Source organism: Callithrix jacchus, chromosome 2, assembly GCF_049354715.1.
Source record: "Callithrix jacchus isolate 240 chromosome 2, calJac240_pri, whole genome shotgun sequence".
NCBI classification, from domain to species: Eukaryota; Metazoa; Chordata; class Mammalia; order Primates; family Cebidae; genus Callithrix; species Callithrix jacchus.
Window position 1 is genome coordinate 141,769,185 of NC_133503.1, and position 27,554 is coordinate 141,796,738.

At 36.9% G+C, this 27,554-nt stretch overlaps 1 pseudogene; it reads left to right on the forward strand.

Moving 5' to 3' along the window:
• The first annotated feature begins 24,932 nt into the window (after window positions 1-24,932).
• On the forward strand, window positions 24,933-27,227 carry LOC100386610 (polyadenylate-binding protein 1 pseudogene; annotated as a pseudogene).
• The last annotated feature ends 327 nt before the right edge of the window (window positions 27,228-27,554 follow it).

Consider the following 27,554-nt stretch of genomic DNA (forward strand, 5'->3'; position numbering starts at 1 on the left):
AAGAACCTGAGCAGATCATTCTTTAGACTCACAGATGTACTTGTGGTTACCCTTAGTGTTACCAGTATTTATAGCACCACACCAGTAAGGGAAGATCCCATCCTTTCTTCAGTTAAGTGAAATGTCATCTCTGTTATATGGCTAGGTTGTGTCCGTGCATATTTTTTTAGAATGTATGTTCATTTTTGCATGAAGGTCCAAGTTTCCCTCCAGTATTATATCTCGGGCCTGAAGGATGTCCTTCGATATTTCTTGCAGTACTAAAGCTGGTATTAATGATGAATTCTCTCAGCTTTTTAAATATGAAAATGGCTTTATCAGCCTTTATTCTTGAATGAAATTTTCACTTGATAGAGAATTCTAGGTTGACTGTGTTATTCTTATTTGTTCTTTCAGCACTTTAAAATGCTGTCCCATTATCTTAGCTGTCCCAATATGTTAGCAGATATTTTAAAAATCATTTTCTCCTGAGTTTTTTTATGGCGACCTTTAATATTCTTATTTAACTTTGCTTTTTAGCCACTTGACTGTGATGTGCCTAGGTGTGATTTGTGTATGTGTGTGTGTGTTTATTTTGCTTAGGGTTTTTTTTTTTAAGGCTTTTGGAAATACGGGTTATAATTTTCATCACATTTGGAAAACGTTTAGTCATTATTTCTTCAAATGATTTTTCTGCCCCAATCTCCCTCTCCTTTCCTTTTGGATCTCCAGTTATATGTAGGTTAGTGGTGTGTCCAATATGACATGTGTTTGCTTCTATCTCATAGGCTCTATTTACTTATTTTTCTTTTTTTCCCCACTTTTTGTCTAAATTTGGATAGCTTTTTAAATCTATTTTCAGATTCACTATTATTTTCTTCTGTAGTTTTCAAACTACCTATATCTAGTGATTTTTAAAATTTTTAGATATTGTACCATTTTGAATTTAGAATTTGTCTGTCTCCTTTTTGTAGTTTCTGTTTTTCTGTTAGTTTACCCACCCATCCTCTGGTTTTGTCCAGCTTTTCCTTTAAGCCCTTAAACATATCTCTGTTATGTGTTTTAAAGTCTTGGTGTGCTTATTCCCATAGCGGTCTCACCTCTGGCTGTTTTGATTGACTGTTTTCTCTCCTGGTTTGGGTTATGCTTTCTTGCTTCTTTATATGTCTACTAATTGTTGTATTGTATGCTCAACTTTAGGGGTGCTTCATTGGTGAGTTTGGCTTATGCAGTCTTCTTTTAAGGACTGTCTATTTGAGATTGATTTTAGGCATTTTTGGATAGATCTAGAATATCCCCAACTCTAAAGCCAGAGTAGTTCTATTCCTACTGCACAGTGTTTCTGGGATTTCAGGGGAGATCCTGGGTTTGTTTGTGAGGTCTCCCCTCTATGGTTTGTTTCTCAGTGCTGTGTTACTCTTGAAATCTCTCTTTTTCTCACAGTTGCCCCAGACTCTGTTCTTTGACTGACCCCTCCAGGGTCTAGCTTTGTGAAGGCATAGCTTAGGATTTAGTCAAAGAATCCAGAGAACCCCTTTGGAGATTTCTATGAGTTTTTCTTTATGCAGCTCTCTCCTCCTAGTACCTTGCTCCCCAAAATCCCAGTTGCCTCAGAAGCTCCAAACTCTAATAGGTACATGCTTGATCCAAGCAGACCACTACTCTCTGGTAGGTTCCTACTTCCCTGTGCTACAATTTGGAAGGTGTCTAAAGCAGAGAGCTGGGTGAATGTGAAGCTCACCTCATATGCATCCCTTCTCTCTCTCTCTTTTTTATTTCTTCTAAAAAATAAAAACAGAATATATGTGGAGAACATGCAGGTTTGTTACATAGGTACACGTGTGCAATGGTGGTTTGCTGCACCTATTGACCCTTCCTCCAAGTTCCACCCCCATCACTCCCCAGCTCCCAACAGGCCCTGGTGTGTGTTGTTACCCTCCCTGGGTCCATTTGTTTCCATTGTTCAACCCCCACTTATGAGTAAGAACACGTGGTATCTTTCTTTCTTTTTTTGAGATAGAGTCTCACTCTGTTGCCCAGGCTGGAGTGCAATGGCACAATTATAGCATACTGCAGTCTTAAACTCCTGGGCTCAAGCAGTCCTCCCACCTCAGCCTTCTGAGCAGCTGGACTACAGGCACACACCACCGTGTCCAGCTAATTAAAAAAAAACTTTTTATAGAGATAGGATATTACTATGTTGCCCAGGCTGGTCTTGAACTCCTGGCCTGAAGCAATCCTCCTGCCTTGGCCTCCCAAAGTTCTGGGACTGCAGGCCCTTCTGTTGAGAATTCTGTTGCCTGTTGTACAATGCCAAAGAACGGCTTCCTTATGCAGTTTGTTTTATAGATATTTACAGCGGAAATATGAACGTGATTCTCATCACTGTATTATAGCAATCCAGAACCAAAAGTTTGCTATTTTTGAATTTTAAGTCCATATTAAGTCTCAATTTCTTTTTTTTCATCAACTTTTATTTTACGTTCTGCAGTACATGTGCAGGATGTGCAGGTTTGTTACATAGGTAACCAGGTGCCACGGTGGTTTGCTGCACAGATCAATCCATCATAGCATCCATCAGCTATTCTTCCTGATGCTCTCCCATCCCCCACCCCCACCGACAGCCCCTAGTGTGTATTTTTCCCCCTCCATGTGTCCTCATTTTTCAGCTCCCACTTATAAGAGAGAACATGTGGTATTAAATCCTAATTAATTTCTGACCTGTCATTTATTTCCAGTACTATAATTTTTGCCATCTTTCCTTTTTCTTGGAAAATCAAATTAGGACTATATTTTTATTATGTATTGTTTCTTTTTCTGTATATTCATAGAAATTACTCAAATATTTTTTAATCTTTTGAGTTATTGCTTGGTTCATTAATTTTTAATATGTTTTTATTGTCTAATATGTTCACTTGAGGCTGTAGATTTCTAAGTCCACCAGTACTTGACTATAACAGTTTTAATATATAGCATTTCCATTATTTATGTGTTCTAAATATTTTAAATTGCAAGGATTTCCCCCTTTTTTATTGCAAAACATATGTTACATAAAATTCATCATTTTAACCATTTTAAGTATATAGTTTAGTGATATTAAGTTCATTCAGAATGTTGCAAGCCATTACCATTGTTTATTTTCAGAATTTTTTTAGTATCTCAGAAAACTCTGCACCCATTAAGCAGTAAGTCCCCATTCTCCCTTCCTTTCAGTCCCTGGTATATTCTGTTTTCTATCTCTAAGGATTTGCCTTTAATTGCAACTTTAAGATTTTTCTTTGCTCCGTGAATTATTAATTAATGTGTATGTGTGTGTATGTGCAAATGATGAGAACATATGGACACATTGCAGGGAACAACACACACCGACTGGGGTCTGTTGGAGGGCGGGGATGGGAGGAGGGAGAGGATCAGGAAGAACAGCAACAGCTAGTGGATGTTGGGCTTAATACCTGGGTGATGGGTTGATCTGTGCAGCAAACCACCATGGCACACGTTTATCTATGTAGCAAACCTGCACACCCTGCACATGCAACCCTGAACTTAAAATGTGGAAATAAAAAGATTTACAAACATAATGGGTTTGTTATGTTTTTAAAATTGCTTTTTTTCATTACAATAGCTGATTTTTCAGTGACCTACCTATATTCCTTAGACCTTATTATTTCACTGTGCTCCAGACAACTTACAATTGCTATTACCTGCTTCTCTGAGCCAGAGAGCATTTTTTCTGGAACCATGAAACAGTGTTCTGCCTAAATACAGCAAGGAAGTGCTGGGTAATTAGTATCCCCTGGGAACTATCACCAGCCAATGACTAATAGGGGTTGTGCATAAACATACCAGTGCACTCACTCCTTGGGTAGGATAAATTTGAGACATTTCTACACCATTTGTCAGAGTTTCTCAATTGAATTAAACTCCAATCATCCAAGTTGTAGCTATCTTTAAAAATATTCTTTATTATCTGACTTTCCTTTCCTATATCACTTCCCCAACCCTCTTCTAATGTTGATAGATTCAGGAAAAATAAACCACCTTCAACCAAATCCTTGTCTCGAGGTGTGCTTCCGGAGAACTCGAAACAAGACCACTGCATGGTAATTGGACAAGGTGTTTATATATCAGTGCTTTAATGTTTGTTGACAATTGCTTTATGTTCTGATACATAGGCACATTTTATAATTGTTCCATATGAGCATAAAGTGAATTCTTATTCTCTAATTACTAGTGCAAGAATCTATAAATTTTCGTTAGATAATTCATTTTTGAAGTTCAGATATTGTAGAGTTTTGTTTGCATGTATGATCAACTCTTCAGAAAGATATCCTTTAATTCAAATATAATGGATGTTTATAAATAATCTCTTTAATTTCTATTATTCTTTATTTTCTATATCTGGAGGTTATGCTATTATCTATATATAGTTTTGGAAGTTATATATTCCTTCATAATTGGGTTTTTAGCACTAGCCAGTGACACATTTTTATTTTTAATGTTTTTCATTTTCAATTCTACTTTATCAAATATCAACAGAACAATTTTTATTATGTATTTTTTCCCAGTGTATTTTTATTCCCATTTATCTAAGCTTTTCTGTATCTTCTTTTTTATAGGTATACTTTGGAACATAGACTCTGAGTGTCTTCCTAGTTTCCCTTAAACTCCTTGCTTTATAGCTCTTGGTTGTCGCCCCAGTAACAATCTGCTGCCTCTTCAGTTTTGGCCTTTAGTGAAGCCACACACCATGGGAGGGGGAACCTGGCTTCCTGAGTAGCCACTGAGGACTGAAATGATATGATCCATACATGTAGAGAGATTAGCTCCCAAGGCAGTGAGCCATTATGAATAGAGAATTACAAGAAAAGGAGAAGCAAGACAGATTCTTCCTCTTTTTTTCTCCCATTAACTGCTCAAAGGTACAAGCTCTCTTCTATACAGTACTGGAGACCTGTGTACACACTGAACATGGCAGCCTAGCTACCTGCTGAGTCTCTTTGACCTTATTAGAAGGAGGCAGCCAGTGCAAGAATACCTTGCGTTGCTTTCTATTCCACTTTTCTTTGCCTCACTTTCTTCAAAAACATAAACACTTTATTTTAGAAGAGTTTAGGTATATAAAGATATGCAAAGATAATGCAGAGTTCCCATACACCCCATGCCAATTTTTCCTGTTGTTAACATCTCATATTACTATGGTCCATTTGTTATAACTAATGTACTAATAATATTGAGACATTATTAATAACTAAAGTCCGTACTTTATTCAGATTTCCTTAGGTCGTATCTAAATATCCCTTTTCTGTTCCAGAATCTTACCTAGGATACCACTTTGCATTTGTTCGCTTTGTCTCCCTAGACTTATTTTGACCAAGACAGTTTCTTAGACTTTGCTTGTTTTAATAACTTTGACCATTTTGAGGAATACCAACAGGGAATGTAGTATACTCTTTCTCAATTGGGATTTATTTGATGCTTTTCTCATGATTCTACTAGAATTATATGTTTTTGAGGAGGAAGACCACAGACTGCTATTTTCATCATATCTCATCAAAAGTACATACTATCAGTATGATTTCTCACTGCTGATGTTAACCTTGATCACCTGAGATAGTGTCTGTCAAGTTTCTCCACAGTTACTCTTGTTCCCCTTTCCATACTGAACTGTTTAGAAAGAAGTCCCTGTGTGTAGCCCACACTTAGAAAGTGGGAAATTATGCTCCACCCTTGAGGGCAGAGTATCTACATAAATTACTTGAAATTCTTCTGCCTGGGGAATTTGTCTTTTCTCCCCCTTTTGTTTACTCTTATCATTTATTTATATTAATATGAACTCATGAATTTTATCTTATACTTTATAATGCAACGCTTCCTTTTTTTTGCTTAAATTGTTTCAATTTTTACAAAATTGGAAACTCTTTCAATTGTCTCCTGTATTTTTTTGACATATCCTATCATTTTACTTGGAGCATTTCCTTATTTTCTGGCACAAAATATTCCAGACTCATCTTAACATACTTCCTGTCCAAATTCTAGGCTCAGCCATTTCTCCAAGGAGCCCTGATTAGTTTTTTTAATTGTAAAATCATGTTAGAAATTAAGCATGTTCCTTACTGCTGGGATGTCTTTGCCTCTAGTCCCTCATAGCTGGCAGAACAAGGAAATATGTGTTATATTCATTTCTGTATACACACATAGCTACAAATATTTCTACTTGTAATAATCTCTATAAATAATAAGCTAAACATGAGTTCATACTGATATCTCCAACTAGAATTCATTACCGTATGAATCATTCTAGCCTTCCCTTTGCTTATCTATACCACTGTAACAATGAGAAACCTGGCTCCCATGATCCATTATCCAGCAAGCATGTTAAAACAGTATCAGAACTGTTAACCCATTTCCCTATGGAAAATAACTTTATCAACTAGAGTTCAGTGCTTCCATATAGTTCTTTTGCTTTTAGTCTTATACTTTACAGTTATTCTCAATTTGTTTTTTTTTTTTTTTTTTTTTTTTTTTGAGACAGAGTTTCGCTGTTGTTACCCAGACTGGAGGGCAATGGCGCGATCTCAGCTCACCGCAACCTTCGCCTTCTGGGTTCAAGCAATTCTCCTGCCTCAGCCTCCTGAGTAGCTGGGACTACAGGCACACACCACCATGCCCTGCTAATTTTTGTATTTTTAGTAGAGACAGGGTTTCACCTTGTTGACCAGGATGTTCTCGATCTCTGGACCTTGTGATCCACCCTCCTCGGCCTCCCAAAGTGCTGGGATTATAGGCATGAGCCTGGCCCTCAATGTTACTTAGATTTTTCTCCTTTATTTCCCATGCTCTTCATTGAAGTTGTCTCACATATACTGTGGAGTTGTTCTGTTACATCCTGAATTTCAACCTGGACTCCTCTGAGCTAAATGATTTTTTAAAATTCACATACATTAAGGTTTACTCCTTGTGCCGAGAAGTTCTATGGGTTCAGACAAACGCATAGTACATGTATCTACCATTACAGAACCATATAGAATAGTTTGACGACCCAAAAAGTATCCCCTGTACTTCATTCATTAAATACTCCCTTAAACATTGCCCAGAACTCCTGGCAACCACTGATCATTTTATTGTCTTTATAGTTTTATTTTTTCTAGAATGTCATGCAATTAAAATAATATAACTTGTAGCCTTTTAAAACTGGCTTCTTGGCCGGGCACGGTGCCTCACGCCTGTAATCCCAGCACTTTGGGAGGCCGAGGCGGGTGGATCATGAGGTCAAGAGATCGAAACCAACCTGGTCAACATGGTGAAACCCCATCTCTACTAAAAATACAAAAATTAGCTGGGCATGGTGGTGCGTGCCTGTAATCCCAGCTACTCAGGAGGCTGAGGCAGGAGAATTGCATGAGCCCAGGAGGCGGAGGTTGCGGTGAGCCGAGATTGCGCCATTGCACTCCAGCCTGGGTAACAGGAAGGAAACTCCGTCAGAAAAAAAAATAACTGGCTTCTTTTATATAGCAATACACTTTTAATGCTCCATGTCTTTTCATGGCTTGCTAGCTCTTTTTGTGTTTTGCTGAATAATATTCATATATGTGTGTGTGTGTATATATGTGTGTGTGTGTGTGTGTGTGTGTATGCCACATAATATATACCATAATTTATTCATCCATTCACCAACTGAAGGACATCTTGGTTGCTTTCAGTTTTGGGGGGATTATGAACAAAACTAAACATTTGTGTGCAGGTTTTTTTATGGACATGTATTTTCAAATTAGTTGTATAAATATCTAGAAACAATTGCTGAATCATATGGTAAAAATATATTTAGCTTTGTAGGAATCTACCAAACTGTCTTCCAGAGGGGCTGCATGCACCATTTCGCATTTCCACTGACAATGAGTAAGAAAGAATTCCTACTGCTCTGAATTTTCTCTGGCAATTAGTATTGCCAGCTTTTTCTTTTCATCTTTATTTTAACCATTCTAAAAGGTGTCAATTGGCATCTCATTATTTTAATTTGCAATTTTCTACTGGCACATCTTTTGAGCAATTTTACATATTTATCTACAACTTTTCTTCAGTGAGATGTCTGTTTAGATCTTTTGCCCATTTTTACTTGTTTTTTTATTGTTGAACTGTAAGTATTCTTTGCCTATTTTAGACATAAGTCCTTATTCAAATATAAGTTTTGCAAGTATTTTTTTTCAGTATATGGTTTCTCTTTCATATAACAGTATTTTTCATAAAGCAAAATTTTTTAACTTTAATAAATTTTACTTATAAGTTTTGCCCTTCATGTGTCATGTTTTTAGTGTTGTAGCTAAAAGCTCATCACCAAATCAAGTTTACAGATTTTCTCTCCCACCTTTTCTCCTAGAAGCTTCATAGTGTTTTTCTTTTACATGTAGCTTTATGATTAATTTTGAGTTAAGTTTTTATGGAAGGAATAAAGTAAATGTCTATTTTCTTTTTGTGCATGCAGATGTCCACTGGTTAACATCAGCACCATTTACTGGGAAGACTACCCATTCTCCTTTGGGTTGTCTTTGCTCCTTGGCCAAAGATTAGTTGATTGTGTTTGTGTGGGTCTTTTTCTGGGCTCTCTATTCTGTTTTCTTTAACTGTTATTATTTCACCAGTACCACACTGTCTTGATTACCGTTGCTTTATAATAAGTAGTATGAACCTTCTAAGTTTGTTTTTTTTCTTCAGTGGCTTATTTCCTCTTTTTTCCTCCTCATCCTGCTTCATGCTTCCATTTACTAAAAAGTATTAGCATTGTAATCTTTGCCTCATGTTCTGCTTTGTGGAAGGCCAACCTTATAGACTAAATGGTTTTGTCTCTTCAAAATTCATGTTAAAGCCCCAACCCCTAATGTGGCTGTATTTGGTAAAAGGAAGTAATTAGGTTATAAGGGTAAGGTCCTAAGCCAATAAGATTAGTGGGCTCATAGGGAGAGATACCAGAGGGAACCCCACCCTCTTTCTCTCTGTACACGCTGAGGAAAGGCCATGTGAGGATACAGCTGGAAGGTGACTGTCTAGAAGCCAGGAAGAGAGGTCTCACTAGAAACCAACTCTGATAATACCTTGATATGAGACTTTTAGCCTCCAGAATGGTGAGAAAATAAATTTTCATTGTTTAAACCACCCCAGCCTATGGTATCTTGTTATGGCTGCCCAACCTACTGATACCACCAGAACAAGGCAAAATATAACTTGTAAATATCGAAGAGCTAAATTATGTTTCTTAATCTAATCTTGGAATCTTTTAACTGATGAGGTTAGTGCATTTAAATTTATTCTATTTTGGCAGTTTTTATTTATATTACCTTGTTTATGATTTTTATATTATGTCTGATTATTCTCCTCTCAAAACAAGTATTAGACTTAATTCTGTCTTTTCTATCATTGATTTGGAAATTACATATTTAATCTCTATACTTTTATGGTTTACCATTTCATTTTTAAAATGCATACCTGTCTGAACAAAGTCCAAAGTGAATTCATAATTTTGCCACCTTTTCAAATATTAAAACGAATTTAGAAACTTTAATTTTTATTATCCCCTCATATGCCATTTGTCTGATTTTTATTTTAACTTTCTATGAACCCCACATTGTGTATCATTATTTTCATTTTTATATCATTAGCATATGTTTAGGTTTACCTTATGTTTGCCAATTGTTTTGCCCATTATTGCCTTTGAAAACTCTTTTCTTCCTTCTGTGTTCAATTTTCTTCATTCTGAGGTATATAACTACTTCAGTAATGGTACGTTAAGATAAAGCCTCATGTCTTTTTTTATCTAAACTTGTCCTCTTTATACTTTCAGTCTTGATTGATAGTTTGTCTACTATATAATTCTAGGTTGACAGCTATTTTTTCTCAGCAATGTAAAGAGAATGCTTATTTATACTCTGGCCTCTATTGTTATCATAAGAAGTCCATTGTCAAGAGTTTTTCCTTCGTTTTTCTTAGAGCTTTTAATTCTTGGATCTAAGGATTCATGTCTTTCATCAATTCTGTAAAATTCTCAGCCACCATTTTGTTACTATTTGATTCTGTCATTCTTTCTGGTTTTCCTCTTGTACTTTTTGCATTCATATATTAGATCTCATTCTCTCCTTTGTGTCACTGAATAATCTGTCTTTCACATTTTCAATTTCTTTATGTTCCTTTGATGCATTTCATATATTTTCCTCAGCTCTATACTCTAATTCAAAATATTTGCCTTTAGCTGTTTTTAATATGCAGCATAAGCTACTTGTTTATGGCTTGATTTAAATAGTTCTTTATTATTTGTTTTAATCTATGTGGCTTTTGCTTATTTTATTTTTTGTACATTTCTTACAGCTGTAATTCTCTTTCTTTTAATTTTGTGAACACAATTTTATATTATCTATTAGAAGACACTCTAATATGTAAATATTCATCTTCTAATGCTGTTGCCTCTTGTGTCTTCAGTTTTTTGTCCATTTTAGATTATTTATTTGCAAAGAGTCAAGTTTAAAGGTACTTCATCTGTGGAAGCTGTGGAGCACACGTTCTATAATGTTTTCACTGTGTCTGTCAGGTGTCCAGAATCATCACTGATACAGGAGCATATTTATGTTATTTTCTCATTTTGGATATTCCTGAACATTGAAGACTTTGAAGGCAGTACAAATTTGAGCCATACAATTTTGCAGGAAACAGTCTCAGAGTACAAATTCTTTAGGAACTCAGGCAAAGATAGGTAAGCTTTTCTGTTGTCTCCTGTGTCAGCTGTTTTTCTTACTTTTCCTGTTACCTCTACTATGCATTTTAAAATAATGTTATATATTATGTGCTTATGAAGAAAGATGAGGTTCAGGTAATTCAATTCACATTATTAAATAAACACGAAGAGCTAAATTTGTTTCTTTAAATGTCTCGAAGTTTGGAGAGTTTGATGATAATGGTTTGTCAGATTTGAAGTTACATTATTATTTAGTTCACCTAATGACACAAAGGAAGAGTAATATAAGGTCAGTTGTAATGATCACAGAGCAGGGCTTGGTGTTTCCCTAGTGCATATCTTGTAGGAAGTGTTTTCCTACATTTAATATTACTGTTAGTCACCTGAATCACATCAAAAGTTCTCATAAATATGTAGAAACCGCAACCCAATTTGGGGATCTAATTAACCTATTGAATACATTAATGAAGTATATTCTGTGTTCAGTAATTGCATAATATTCTAATTTTAATTGTTGCATTTTTGCTCTGGGAATATGAGACAGGATGGAATTACAGAGCTATTTAATTCCCCTTTAAGGAAGCAGCAGTGTATTAATGAGACATAATGGGAGATATTGACAAGCTGAGATGCCCTGAGTTGGTAGGTCATGAACAAGATGTCTGCCTCTGCATTCGTGTATGAGCATCCTGAAGGCAAGCAAAGTGCTGCATTCATCTCAGAATTTCTGGAGTGGAGTACCAAGCTTGGCTCATGGTAGGGGCTAAATTACTCTGGAGAGAGAGAAAGAGAGGAGAAGGTATGGGGATGGGAGAAAGAGAGGAAAAAAGAGATGAAACAAACAAACAAAAAAAAAATGGAGGAAGCAGTTCCTGATCATCACTACGATACTTACAGAGAAAGAAGAATCTAACCTACTTCCAGGTTCTGATGTATGGCACATGAATGTAACTGTGCTTGAGAATTTCTTCAAGTTCTCAAGTACATTGAAATCCAAAAGATTCCATCAATGTGTTTAAAGATATTAGCTGCTTGCCGCATAGATTGCATAAGAATCTGTTAAGCTACATGTCTGAACTGGAGGAATTGTGTTCTCAGTAGGCTCCTGATACTTGAAAATCTCCATGAAGATTGAGGGGCATGCCAGTCATGTCAGCAAATTTTATTTCTTGAATAGGGCAAATATTTCTGAGCTGCTCCCATATTTTGAGAGACCCGTTTCTTCCTTTCTTAATGAGCTGAACTTTATTTTCACCCTGACCCATTTTTTAGAAACTTCCATGCCTTTCTTTCAGCAAAAACTAAATTTCAGAAACAGAATAAGATGGTAGAAGGCTTTCATTTTCTTTCTGAATCATGGAGTTTATCAACTGTATAAATGTTTCTCCTCAATGAGAGGTGGTATTATGACCTAATTGCACCTTCAATAATTCTCTTTCCAGTTCTGGAGAAAAATTTCCTTGGGCTAGGCAGTTTAGCCACACCAGAAATAATGAATGTGAAAGCACTTTAAGAGTGAGGTTCTCTGTGGAGTCCTCATGGTGAACATTATGCTCTGCAGTAGGCTATGAAACGAAGATGGCCAATCATGAATAGAAGCCAGTGGGACTTTCTACTCTGCTTAAACTGTTCCCATTGCAATGTGCAAAACATTGCCCAAGAGTTTCCTTGTGGGAGACTGATAGAAAAGAAGAATGCACTGTGTTCTCAGAGGACAGCAGACAGGAAAAGATTGGGGCCACTGAGCCGATAGAACTAGATTCCCAATCTCTTATATCGTTTTGGAGGTACAGCATGGGAGAAATGGGGTCACCCAGTGGTAGGACTCCAGTTGCTCCCAATGCTACTTCCTGCCTTGGTGAAGTTGACTGGAAGGAAGAGTGTGCATAAATGAGCATCCGTTTCCTTCATCCCACCCGTGTTCTGCCTGCCCTACTCACTTTCCTTTAAATATATTTTTAACATAATCTTTAAAACAGCTTTATTGGCTCCCCATCAATGTAGCAGTGTTTTTTCAAGTGTGATTCATAAACCTCTGATGATTCCAGGAAATATACAGTCAGTTCCAATTTCAGAAGCAAAAACATTGATAATAATGTACTAATAGTATCACTACATAAAATAGGTAGGAGCTTGTATAGCTGATAGCATATACTTTACTTCACATTTGGCTGAAACCACTGATGTATATATTTGAATAGTTTCTCAGCATGTGTAGAATATATATGAAGAAGTAAGCAACATATTTTGATTATGTTAATATTGAAAAGCCATGCTGTAGAAGAGAAAATTTTACTAGGAAAAAAAGACATTTTACTAGAGTTAACAAATACTGAAATCATGAAGTAGGGATATTGGGATCAGGATCAAAACAGATCATCTATTTATGCTTTTATGGACATTAAAGGAACTTAAAGTACTTGAGTGCTAGAACCTTATTATTTAAAAAAAACAGTTGGCAGAATATTTTCTGATCTTGATCTAATATTGACTGAAATGAGAAAAAATAAATTTTATCGAATTCTAGCCAATAAGCCCACATCTTTTTGATCCAATGAGCGAATAAATTAGCAATAATTATTAAAATCTTGTTCCTTTTTCATTGAGAAGTTGTCATAAGGGGATTCGAAATGAGGAAAGGGAAAATCATTTCTCTCTGACACTGATAATGTCCATAAAGACCAGATCAATGTTTTGAAGGATTTTTCACAAGAGACTTATCTCAAAATATAGTCAGTATCATAATAGACAACTAATTACTCTAGACCTGACATAGCATAATTATTAATGCTGAATAAATGGTATCAAGGTTTCCGATGAAAATCCAATTGAGCTAAATTATTTATATTATAGTGGCCTTTAAAGTTGTTGCTGGTAAAGTAATATTTTAGTTGAGACTTGAAGGAAGTGAAGGAGCCAGCCATATGGATATCTGAGGGAAGAGCATTCCACTCCTAAGGAGCAGCAAGCATAACATTTCTGGAGTATGAGCTGCTTGGTGTCCTCAGGGAAGACTGAAGAGGTCAGGGTAGACAGAGTAAAATGAGGAAGGAAGAAAATAATAGGTGGTGAAGTCAGAGAGTGAGCAAAAGATTGGGATATGAGGACTCTAGCTCTCATACTGAGGTAAGAAGTCATTGGAGAGTTTTGGGCACAAGGGTGGTTACTTTTTTCATGACTTCCTTTTTAATGACTTTACTCTGAAAGCTGTGTTGAGACTAGACTGAAGGAGACCAAAGCAGAATGAAAACCAATTAGGATGTTATTCAGTAATTGACCCAAGAAAAGATGTGGCTTTATCCAGAGCAGTTGGTTGGATTTTGGACCTGTTTTTGCTCACCTTTTCAATAAACGTTTATCAAGTCCATACTATGTACTAGTGCTACTTTGAGTACTGGAAAAGCCATGTGTAGCAAAAACATGGTCTTTATTCCTCCTTGACTTATGGTCTATTTGGAGAAGGGAAGTCAGGGGCAGAAACAGGCAGCATAGTTGTAAAAAATACGCAAGATAAATTTCAGATAGGAATACATAGTACGAAACAAATTAACTGGTTTAATGTGACCGAGTGACTGGCTGGGTGGATGGATGCTACTTTGCTACTTTAGATTATGTATTTGGAAAAGGCTGCCTTAAAGACCAGGTAACCTATTGGCCTGGATATGGATGATGAGAAGAAGGAAGCCAAATGAATATCTGGTGACTGATTGTTCCAGGTAGAATGAACTGCAAGTTTACAGTCAGTGAAGCATAGGTAGCTTGCTCAACAAACAAATGGAAGACTAGTAGTGTGACTGGCTGGAGATCGTGAAAGAACTGTAAAGTCATAGAAGTGAGATTAGGGAGGAAGATTACCTGGGGTCTTGAATTTGGATTTTATTCTAAGTACTTTAGAAAGTCATGGGAGGACTTTAAGAAAAACATGGCATGCTCTTCTTCACATTTTCAGAAAATCACTCTGGCTATTTTGCAGAGTATTGACTATGTTAGAGACATACAAGTAGAGAGCTTGGGCAAGCTGGAAATAGGGGTCTGCAGTCCAGCAGAGAAGTCAGGCTTGAAGATACAAATTGAGGAGTCATCAAAGTATGGATGACATTGAAAGAGAAGAAGCAAGATGATATGACTTACAGAGTGGGTATAGGTGGGCTGCTTCCCAACATGGCAAGACTCTCCTGTCCTTATCTTCCAGTCTCTCCTCAACCAACTCCAGTTCACATCTATCCCCACCACTCTGTTGAATCTGCCTTCATTAAGATCACCATTCTTTCCCTGAAATACAAAGTGAATGGGTTTAGTAAGGGAATCGCCAGAATTGAGAAGAACTAGAATTGAGAAGAATTAGAGCAATGTCACAGTAATAAGACTCTAGCAGAGAAAGATCAATGCTACTAACATATTAAGAACTGAAAAGTGTCAAGGAGGGTTTATGCCATATTTGAGAGCAAAATTCTAAGAAACGTTGAGTTTTGGCTCTGACTTCTCAGATCCCAACTGCTCGCCTGTGTTTCTGATCACCATCTGCTCCTGGATTCCCAAGGCCAAGCTCTACCACAGACCCTTGTGTCTTCACGTTGGGCCCCCCAGTGCTAGTCTGGCATGCCACCTGCTATCTGTTGCCAGGCTTTTTCAGATACCATATTCTGCCTGCTGCACTGAACTTCTCTCCTGTACCTCAAATACACACATTTTCTTTCCTACCTTCTCTTGAGCAGCTCTAGTCATAATTTCTGGATTCTTTAGTCTATACGATTTACAATAACTAATAAGGCTCTGCTCAGCCATGCCTCTCAATGGGACACTTACTAACCAACACACTACCCTGTTACAGCATTCTTTAAGGTCTAGAAGATTATAAGCACTGGATTTTGAATTTTCAAGATAATGCTCTATAAGAATTTGTGAACCTCAAAAGGTCCTTGGCTCATTTTATATACCTTGTGATTGAGTCAGGTCAAACCCCAATAAATGCTGTGCCCCTCTAATTAAGCTCATGCTCTTGTACATTTACCAGAAGTAATTGAAACAGTAAAGGAAGAAGTGACTGGAGTCACTGAAAACTTCACTATATAAAAAGTCTTTTTATATCTTGAACTAGGAGAGGCTGGACTGAAGTCCTGCCAGCAGTGTGTCTCACTCCCTTCGTTATAACTCTTCTTCCTACTGTTCGACAAATCAAAACATAACAGTCCTTTAAGGGGAGCCACTTTCAACTCCTCTGGGGGAGGTGAAAAGCAAATATCATGTTAATCTTGAAAACCAATTGCTCAATTTTGTTATTTTTGAACCTACAGTTCAGTATATAATTGTTGAATTATATAACCTATTATTTGTTTGAGGCTTCTTATGGGTTAAATTTTGTCCTCCCAAAATTCTTATGTTGAAATCCTAATCCCAAGTATCCCAGAATGGGACCAAGTACCTCAGAATGGAACTAGAGTCATTGCAGATGTAATTAATTAAGAGATGTAATTAATTAAGATACTGGAGTAAGATGGTCCCCTAATCCAATATGACTAGTGTCCTTCTGAAAAAGCAAAATGTGGACACACACACACACACACCGAGAGAGAGAGAGAGAGAGAGAGAGAGAGAGAGAGAGAGAGAGAGAGAGAGAGAGAGAGAGAAATGTCATGTAAAGAGGAGGGCAGAGATATAAAACCAAGGATCATCAAATATTGCCAGCTAACTGCCAGAAGAGAGGTGTGGAACAGGTTATTCTTCATGGCCCTCAGAAGGTACCAATCCCACTGGCATCTTGATTTTGGGTTTCCAGTCTCCAGAACTGTGACACAGTGTAAGTTTCTGTTGTTTAAGCCATCCAGTTTGTGGTTCTTTCTTATACTGGTCCTAGCAAACTAATACAAAGCTGGAGCAGACACAAATTGTATTAGCCACAATAATTTAGCAATATTTTCAGTTTTGCATTTATGAAAGTACAGCCCAATTTGTTCACCCTTTGGAATTTTGCCAGCACAAACCTTCATCCCATCAAAATCATCACAAGTTAGAAAGAGAAAACAAAGGGTGGGGGGCAAGAGGGGTGCAAACACATGCTCACTTTTCTCAAGAGACTGAAGGAGTGCTTCTTCGTGCAGGCATATTTCAAAAGAGGCTGAAGAAAAATATATATATATTTAAAGGGAACATTTACCTGCTGCTTAGTCAGTGCCTCACAACATCACTATAGTATCAGCCATGAAAATTAACCCAGAATTATGCAGTTGAGCCTAATGCTGTCTGTTCAGGCTTCAGTGACAAAGGGAAAGAGCTGTATTTTGTGTGGTAATTGGCTGGAGATGTGCAGGACGCATTTACCAACCATGTCCGGACATTTTTGCATATCAGAAAACAATCTAACACATTTCATGAGACACTTGTGTAGTCAATGAATTTTAATTATCTGTGAAGCCGTGGACAAAGAATGCAATACAAACACTTGAGTAATAGAAATAATAAATAATCTTTATCTTGCCATTGGTGGTGTCAATCTGATAATTGCATCTTTATTAATATTACAACATTATTTTGTGGGAATAATTACTATTTTGTAGTATGAGTAAAAATATGTGCTTATGGAAATATGGGACATGGGTTGTGTATTTCCTCTATTCAGCTGACACAGTAGAACCTAATAAAATAGAGAATGGAATGAGACAGAGTATGAAAGAGAAGCATCAATTTCTTGTTTGTTCTTTTCAACTCTGTACAAACCCCAAAGGACAAACCAGCCTGAACAACAATCTCTCTAAACTTGATCTGGTAGTTTGCCTTCAAGGAAGGTGTTATGAATGAGACACTAGGTTCCGCACAGCTGGCCAAGGACTTAGGAAATCACTGCTTCTATTCTTACCCCACATTCTTGAGCTGCCCACCCCCACCCTACGCAGTCACACAGCTCAAGATTCTTTCCTAGCAATTCAGACTGGACAGAGCAGCACCTGGTGTCTGCTCAACCAGAACCTAGCCAGTCTCGCTTCCAAAACCTGCCAGTTAAAACTAATTTAGGGGTGAATCACAGGGCCTCTGCTCACCACCCAACCTGTTTAGAAACATTGCTATGTCCTTTTAACAGCCAGAGTTGCAGGCAACATGTACTCTGTTATGAGAGGGTGAGGAGTGTTCAGCTCACTTAGAATCTGATTGGCAGAACAGCCTTAGTACTTTATAATCGTTCTTAGAAATGTTTACAGAACACAGTGTTTTGCACGGCAGTCTAAAGCACACTATGTGCAGCTGTACCCTGACCAGTTGTAGATCTGCTTGGGCAGAGAAACCTCAGTTTTCGCAAGTGCAGTCTCTCTCTACTCCAAGGACTATAGAAGAGGCATTGAATTTAAATCGAAACAAGAGAGATTTAAATCTGATTTAAAGAGTTTAGGTCTCTAAAAAATAAATTGTTTATTTATTTATTTATTTATTTAATTTTACTTTAAATTCTGGGATACATGGGCAGAATGTGCAGGTTTGTTGCATAGGTATACACATGTCATGGTGGTTTGCTGCACTCATCAACCCATCATCTAGGTTTTAAGCCGCATGTGGATTAGATGTTTGTTCTAATGTTCTACCTCTCCTTGTCTCCCACCCTCACAACAGGCCCTATTGTGTCCATGTGCTCTCATTGTTCGTCTCCCACTTATGAATGAGAACATGCAGTATTTGGATTTCAGAGTCTCTCTGTGGAGTTTTAAACATTGACAAGATAAATGTATCTTTCACCCATTTTGAAAATACCTAAATCAGTGCATTTGAGAAGACAAATAAAAAAATATAAGGCTAAATGGTGGCGTTTCATGGTTGTAGGACTCTATGCTCTTTTCTGTTGTTATGAAATTGCTGTGGATCTTTGGAGTAAGAAATCAGTTTTTCCAACTCTTGATGAATAAATGCTTCACATCTCACCTATGGGTACTCTTCCTTTAGGTGGTTTTGCTGTTAATTCTCTTTAACTTTCTCTTTCTTCTCTGTGTTTGGTCTTCCAAAACTGGTTCTGAATAATAAATCCTAATAGTCCTGCTGTGGATGAAGAACTAAATTTAAAAATGTAACATCTCAGCAAGATGGCCCCGAAAGTGAAGAAGGAAACCTCTGCCCCTCCCAAAGTCAAGATAAAGCAAAGTCTTTGAAGGCCAAGAAGGCAGTGCAGAAAGGTATCCACAACCACACTCAGAAGGTCCTCATATTACCCCACTTCTGGTGGCCCAAGACACAGCAGCTTTGAAGGTTGCAAAATGTCCTTAGAAAAGTACTACTAGGAGAGGTGAGCTTGATGACTATGCTTTCAAGTTCCACTTGAATTGGACAAGAATAGGGAAGACAACACATATGTGTTCATTTTAGATGTCAAAACCAACACGCACCAGATCAAAAGGCTGTGAAGAAGCTTCATGACACTAACATGACCAAGGTCGGTATACCGATCAGGCCTGATGAACAAAAAGAAAGGCATGACTGTGATGCTTTGGACGTTGCCAACAAAATTGGGATAATCAAAACAATCCCCAGATGGCTAATTTCAAATACAAAAATTTCAGATTTATTTGTGATTCTGTGATTGGTTTAGCTTAACAAGAAGAAGAGAGAAAGGAAAATGGCATTTCTGTCCTCATGTTTCTCCTCTTTGGGCAGCTAGATGATACATGGTGGGCAAATGTGGGGAAATGGTCAATTGAAGAATATCGAAAATCTTCCTGCTGCCATCTATGTCAAGTTTTTAAAGTATTTGCTCAACGGAAGAGATTTGATGATGAGAATTCAGAGATACAATCCTTTTTTTTAATCCCATCTATGTCACTAGCTCTTGATTCAAATGCTATTATTAAATTATTCTTTCATTCATTCAGCAAAAATTTATTGAGCACATATTATGTGCTAGATAGAACTCTAGGTTCAGGGTTACAGCTCTGAAATGCTTGACGAATGTTCCTACCTTCATAGACTTCACTTGTACTAAGAAGAGATGGACATTAGACAAGTTAATAAGTGCATTCAGTAGAATTGCTGAAAGTGTTATGAAGAAAAATTAAGCAGGAAGGGTCATGAGGAGTAAGAAGGGAATGAACATTGGAGTTTGACAGGGTGGTCAGGCAAGACTTGGCCAAGAAGAAAATATTTGAGTAAATATCGAAAGGAGGGGGCAGAGTTGGATGTGGATATTTGCAGGAAGAGCATTCCAGGCAGAAGAAATAACAAATACAAAGGCCTGAACATGCAGCAGACAGAATATTTGTCAAAGCATGTCATCTGTTTTCTACCATAAAACAAAATTCTGCTCTAACAGAGTAGCCAGGAACATATTAATCCTGTACCAATACTATTGTTCATTTAGCTCACAAGTTCATTATCACACTTTGATGGTATGAACTGCCTTGGGACTTGGTCCATGTGTTACATTTATAGTATTTTGTTTTTTCTTTGTTTTTATTTTGTACTGGTAATAATAAATACTTTCTTGTTGAAAAGATGCAAACAATATAGAAATTTATAGAGTGAAGTGTGAAGGTTACCCACCCAACTTCTCTTGCTCTACTTCTCATTAACCTCACTTCAGAACAAGCAACGGTTAATAGTTTGATATACATTAATCAGTCCTTTTTTGTGTGTTTACATGCACTTGCATATGAAGACATAGTTTTTTTTAATAAATGGGATCATACTTTACATATTTTTTGACAACTTACTTTTCTTCGCAATGTGGAACATTTATCTGTATTAATACAGAAAGGACTATTACATTCTTTAATAAAAGTGTAGTATTTCATGGTACAGATTCGCCACATTATTTACACTCCCTATTGACAGATTGTTTTTATTTTTTAAATCGCAAAAAGTGAATCTGTTTGTATCAAACTTATGGTGAAAATATGTAAATGTTTCCTTAAGATAGACACACAGAATTTTGAGTAGAAGGATATATATGAGGTTTTCTTTTTATTTTTTTGTAATGGTGATATACAGAGATATGATCCACACACCATACAATTTACCCAAAGTATAAAATGTAATGGTTTTAGTATATTCAGAATTGTGCAATCAATTTTAGAACATTTTCATTACCTTCCCAAAAAACACATACAATTTAAGCTATCACTCTCAATCTTCTCATCCCTTTCAGACCCAGGAAACCACTAATGTACTCCTGTCTCTATAGCTTTACTTCTTATGGATATTTTGTATAAATGGAATAAAACAATTTTTGGTTTTATGTCTGCCTTTTTTCACTTAGCATAATGTTTCTAAGGTTTATTCACATTGTGGCATGCATCAGTACTTTATTTCTTTTAATTGTGTAATAGTATTGATTTGTATGGATATACATTTTATTTATCCATGTATTGGTTGGTGGATATTTGGGTTGCTTACATCTTTGAGCTATTATGAATAAAGCTGCTAGGAATATTAATGCACAAGTTTTTATGTAAACATATATTTTTCTTTCTCTTGGGTGTATACCTAGGAGTGGATTTCTTGAGTTAAACGGTAACTGTCTACATTCAACAAAAGAGAACCCACATTCTTTCACAAAGGACATCCTTGCTTTAATTTATAAAAATCTTCCATTTGAAACCCTGGAAATTGATGCAAAAATGGCATTGGAAATATTTCAATGCAAGTAGAAAATAGATTTCAGAGAAAAGAAGCCATCTCCGAACCTTGAGAAAATAGTCAAGCTACACAGAATAGGTGATTTCATTGATGTGACTGAGGGCCCTCTTATTCCGAAAACAAGTGTTTGTTTTCAGTATGAAGTGTCGGCAGTTCACAGTCTTCAACCTAACCAGTCAAGTCTTATACAAAGATTCCAGGGTCTGTCTTTATTCATTCACTTAAACAGCATGTTTTACAATATGGGATAAGCTATTGGAAAGATCTCGTATAATGGTAACTGAAGATCAATCTAAACCAACAAAGAAAAGTGCATCTACCTAAGAACTTTATAAAATTTAAATATTTATAGTAAATTAAATGTTTTTTTGTTTTGTTTTGTTTTTTGAGATGGAGTTTTGCTCTTGTTACCCAGGCTGGAGTGCAATGGTGCGATCTCGGCTCACCGCAACCTCCGCCTCCTGGGTTCAGGCAATTCTCCTGCCTCAGCCTCCCGAGTAACTGCGATTACAGGCACGTGCCACCATGCTCAGCTGATTTTTTTTTTTTTTTTTTTTTTTGTATTTTTAGTAGAGACGGGGTTTCACCATGTTGACCAGGATGGTCTCGACCTCTTCACCTCGTGATCCACCCGCCTTGGCCTCCCAAAGTGCCGGGATTACAGGCGTGAGCCACCGCGCCCGGCCCCAGTAAATTAAATGTTTTTAACATTAAAAAAAGCATTTTAAGTACTGGAAGACTGTTTTCTAAAATGGCTGCACTATTTTAAAATTCCACCAGCAGTGTATGAAGGTTGCAATTTCTTCATATTTTTACCAGTACTTGTTATTATCTGTCATTTTGATTGCAGCTATCCTAATGTGTGTCAAGTAGCATTGCACTGGAATTTGATTATCATTATCCTAAAAAATAATGATGTCGAGTATCTTTTAATGTGTTTGTGGGCCATTTTAATATATTCTTTGTAGAAATGTCTATTCAGATTCTTTGCCCATTCTTCATTTTATGTTCAATGGTCTTGGCATGCTGGTCTAAAATCAATTGTCCACAAATGCGAGGATTTATTTCTGGATTCTCTATTCTATTCCATTGATCTTTATATGTATTCTTATGCCAGTATGACATTGTGTTGTTTACATTTGTTTTGTAGTAAGAATTGAAATAAAGAAGTGTGAATTCTCTAACTTTGTTCTTTTCCAAGATTGTTTTGGCTATTTTGGGTCTCTTCTATTTTCATATGAATTTTAAAATCAACTAGTCAAATTCTGAAAAGCAGCCAGCTGGGATTTTGGAAGGGATTGCATTGACCTGTACATCAATGTAGAGAGTATTGCCATCTTAATAGCATTCTCTTCCAAATCATGGTCATGGCATATCTTTTCATTTACTTAAGTATTTTTAAATTTATTTCAACAATGATTTGGCATTTTCAATGAACATGTCTTGCATTTCTTTCATTAAGTATGTTTCTAAGTATTTTATTCTGTTTGATACTATTGTAAATAAAATTGTTTTTTAATTTTATTTTTGAATTGCAAATATATAGAAATACAATTTATTTTGTATATTGATCTATCCTGCATCCTTCCAAAACTTGTTTTTTAACACTAGTAGTTTTTGTGTGTGTATTCTTTAAGATTTTCTTTATACAAGGTTGTCTCATCTGCAAATAAGCATAATATTAGCTATATATTTTTTTTCTTCTAACTGACCTTTAGCAGGATGAGGAAGTATCCTTCTATTTCTAATTTATTGAATGTTTTTGTCATGAAATGGTATTGAATCCTATCAAATGTTTTTCTGCCTTTAGTGAGATGATCAAGTGTTTTTTTCCTTTTATTCTGTTGATATGGTGCATTAAACTAATGATTATCAGATAACAAACCAACCTTGCATTTCTGTGATAAAGCCCACTTGGCTATGGTAGGAGTTTTTATTATGTTGCTGAATTTAGTTTGCTAGTATTTCTTTTTGAGGATTTTTGTGCCTATATTTATAAAGTACATTGGTCTGTGGATTTCTTTTTTAGTAATATTTTTGTTTCATTTTGGTATCAGTGTAATACTGGCTCATAGGATGATTTAGGAAGTATTCTTTTCTATTTTTTGGCAAAGTTTATAAATAATCATTAATAATTATTCTTTAAATATTTGGTAGAATTCACTAATGAAGCCATCTGGGCCTAGATTTCCTTTGTTGGTAGTTTTTTTGATTACTAATTTAGTCTCTTATTTAATCTATTCAGATATATTTAGAGCATCTATTTTTTTCCTGAGTAAATTTGTGTAGTGTTTTTTTTTTTTTTTTTTAGGAATTTGTTCATTTCATTTACATTATTGAACGTACCAACATACAGTTGTTCATAGTATTCTCTGATAATCTTTTTTATTTCTGCAAGTTGGTAATAAGGTTACCTCTTTTATTTCTAATTTTAGCAATGTGAGTCTTCTGCTTTTTTTGGTCAATCTAGCTAAGGGTTTGCCAACTGTACTGATTTTTAAAGACTATATTTTGTTGATTTCCTCTATTGTTTGTATATTTGTAATTTCATTAATTTTCACTGTATTATTATTTAATTCCTTCTGTTTGTTTTGGGTGTATTTTTTCTTTCTTCAGTGTCTTAAGGTAGATAATTAGGTAATTGATTTGATGTAGTTCTTTTTCAATATACTTGTTTGCAGGTATAAATTTCCCCATAACTACCTCTTTAACGATATCCCATAAGTTTTGGTGTATTCTATCTTCTCTTTAATTTACTCAATGTATTTCCTGTTAATGCTTGTGATTTTTTTATTGACCCTTTGGTGTTTTAGGTTTATGTTCAATTTCTACATATTTATTTTTAAAAATCACCTCTGATTTTTAATTTCTAATTGTATTCTATTGTGGTTGGGCAGCTTACTTTGTTTATAACTTAAATGTTTTTAGGCTTCTTAGGTTTTATATGTAGTTTTAAAAATACTTTCCAATAGATATTCTCAAATTGCCTTCCCAAGCTAGTATACATCTTCACATTATGATTGTTTAGATTATTGAAAGGATTTGTAGACAACTAGTACAAAAATAAAATAGTTTTTAATAATTCCCTTTCTGAATCTATTTAGTTACTCTCAAAATCAGCTGAAATTATGGTACTCTTGTGGAAACACCATGGTGCTATATAAGTGATGCTGCTAATTATCATTCTATAGTTTCCACAGCATATTGGAATATTCCGCAACATATTGCATAGACCATGGTGCTATATAAGTGATGCTGCTAATTATCATTCTATACTATGCAATATGCTGCGTATTTACAAAAACTCTGCTTCTTCCCCGCTGGAAACCGTTTTTTTCTTCCTCTTTTATAAAATAACCCGGTGAAGCAGGGAGACAGACCTGCCCGCCAGCGGCCCCGCAGCAGCTCCAAAAGGAAACAAGAGACCGAGGCCTTTCCGTTGCCCGGACCCGACACTCTTGCTCCGCGGGCAGCCGGCAGTCAGCGGCAGCGGATCGACCCCATTCTGCGGCCACTGATTAGTTTTCGATTTCAGGTAATTTTTGTCCCTCTGCGCTTGACCCCCGCTCCCCTCTCTCTTCGGCTTCGCCCCCAGCCGCCAGCACTCGCTCTGCCTCTCTCACAGAAAGGTCGTGGCCTGTGCCCCAGCGGGCAGCCGTACGGAAATGAACCCCAGCGCCCACAGTGACTCCATGGCCTCACTCTACGTGGGGGACCTTCACCCCGACATGACCGAGGTGATGCTTGAGTAGTTCAGCCCAGCCAGGCCCATCCTCTTCATCTGGGTCTGCTGGGACATGATCACACCCCGCCCCCTCGCCCCTCCGCCAGCCCCCTCTCCTTGGGCTACTATGTGAACTTCCAGCAGCCAGCCGACGTGGAGCGTGCTTTGGACACCATGAATTTTGATGTTATAAAGGGCCAGCCGGTACGCATCATGTGGTCTCAGCGTGATCCATCACTTCGCAGAAGTGGAGTGGGCAACATATTCATTAAAAATCTGGACAAATCCATTGATAATAAAGCACTGTGTGAGAAATTTTCTGCTTTTGGTAACATCCTTTCATGTAAGGTGGTTTGTGAGAAAGTGGATCCAAGGGCTATGAATTTGTACACTTTGAGACACAGGAAGCAACTGAAAGAGCTATTGAAAACAATGAATGGAATGCTCTAAATGATCGCAAAGTATTTGTTGGATGATTTAAGTCACTTAAAGAAGGAGAAGCTGAACTTGGAGCTAAGGCAAAAGAGTTCACCAGTGTTTATATCAAGAATTTTGGAGAAGACATGGATGATGAGCGCCTTAAGGATCTCTTTGGCAAGTTTGGGCCTGCCTTAAGTGTAAAGTAATGACTGATGAAAGTAGAAAATCCAAAGGATTTGGATTTGTAAGCTTTGAAAGGCATGAAGATGCACAGAAAGCTGTAGATGAGATGAATGGAAAGGAGCTCAATGGAAAACAAATTTACGTAGGTCAAGCTCAGAAAAAGGTGGAACGGCAGATGGAACTTAAAGGCAATTTTGAACAGATGAAGCAAGATAGGATCACCAGATACCAGGGTGTTAATCTTTATGTGAAAAATCTTGATGATGATATTGATGATGAAGAACGTCTCCACAAAGAGTTTTCTCCATTTGGTATAATCACTAGTGAAAAGGTTATGATGGAGGGTGGTTGCAGCAAAAGGTTTGGTTTTGTATGTTCTCCTCCCCAGAAGAAGCCACTAAAGCAGTTACAGAAATAAACAGTAGAATTGTGGCTCACCTTCACTAACCAGGATATGCAGAAAATGGCAAGCTGTGCCCAACCCTGTAATCAACCCTTACCAGCCAGCACCTCCTTCAGGTTACTTCATGACCGCTGACCCACAGACTCAGAACCATGCTGCTTACTATCCTCCTAGCCAAATTGCTCAACTAAGACTAAGTCCTCGCCGGACTGCTCAGGGTGCAGACCTCATCCATTCCAAAATATGCCCGGTGCTATTTGCCCAGCTGCTCCTAGACCACCATTTAGGACTACGAGACCAGCTTCTTCACAGGTTCCACGAGACATGTCAACACAGTGTGTTGTTAACACATCCACCCAGACAGTGGGCCCACATCCTACAGCTGCAGCTGCTACGGATCTGTGTCCACACTGTTCCACGGTATAAATATGCTGTGGGAGTTCGCAGTCCTCAGCAACATCTTAATGGACAGCCACAAGTTACAATGCAACAGCCTGCTGTTTATGTACAAGGTTAGGAAACTTTGACTGCTTCCATGTTGGCATCTGCTCCTCCTCAAGGGCAAAAGCAAATGTTGAGTGAATGGCTGTTTCCTCTTATTCAAGCCATGCACCCTACTGTTGCTGGTAAAATCCTTGGCATGTTGGAGATTGATAATTCAGAACGTCTTCGTGTGCTTGAGTCTCCAGAGTCACTACGTTCTAAGGCTGATGAAACTGTAGCTGTACTACAAGCCCACCAAGCTCAAGAGGCTGCCCAGAAAGCAGTTAACAGTGCCACCGCTGTTCCAACTGTTTACAATTGATCATAGAATCATAGTATAGAACAGAGAACACAGAAACAAATCCATACATCCACAGTGAGTTCATTTTCAACAAAGATGCCAAGAACATACATTGGGGAAAGGACAATCCTTTAATAAGTGCTGCTGGGAAAACTGAACACCTGTATGCAGAAGAGTAAAACTAGACACCTATTTCTCACCATAGACAAAAATCAAATCAAAATGGATTAAAAACTTGAATCTAAGACCTCAAACTATGAAACTACTAAAAGAAAACATTGGGAAAACTCTCTAGGACATTAGACTGGGCAATGATTTCTTGAATAACAGCCCAAAAGTACTAGCAACAAAAGCACAAAAAAGGGGGGGGTGTGTGGGCAAATGACATAACATCAACTTAAAATACTTCTGCACAGTAAAGGAAACAATCAGCAAAATGAATAGACAACCCGCAGAATGGGAGAAAATATTTGCAAACTATCCCTGTGACAGTTGATTAATAAACATGATATATAAGGAACTCAAACAACTCAATAGGGAAAAAACCTATAATCTGATTTTAAAATGGGCAAAAGAGCCGAATAACTATTTCTCAAAAGAAGACATGCAAATGGCAAACAGGTAAATGGAAAGATGTTCAATATTACTGATCATCAGAGAAACACAAATTAAAACTACATTGAGATATCATCTTACCCCAGTTAAAATGGCTTTTTATCCAAAAGAGAGGCAATAA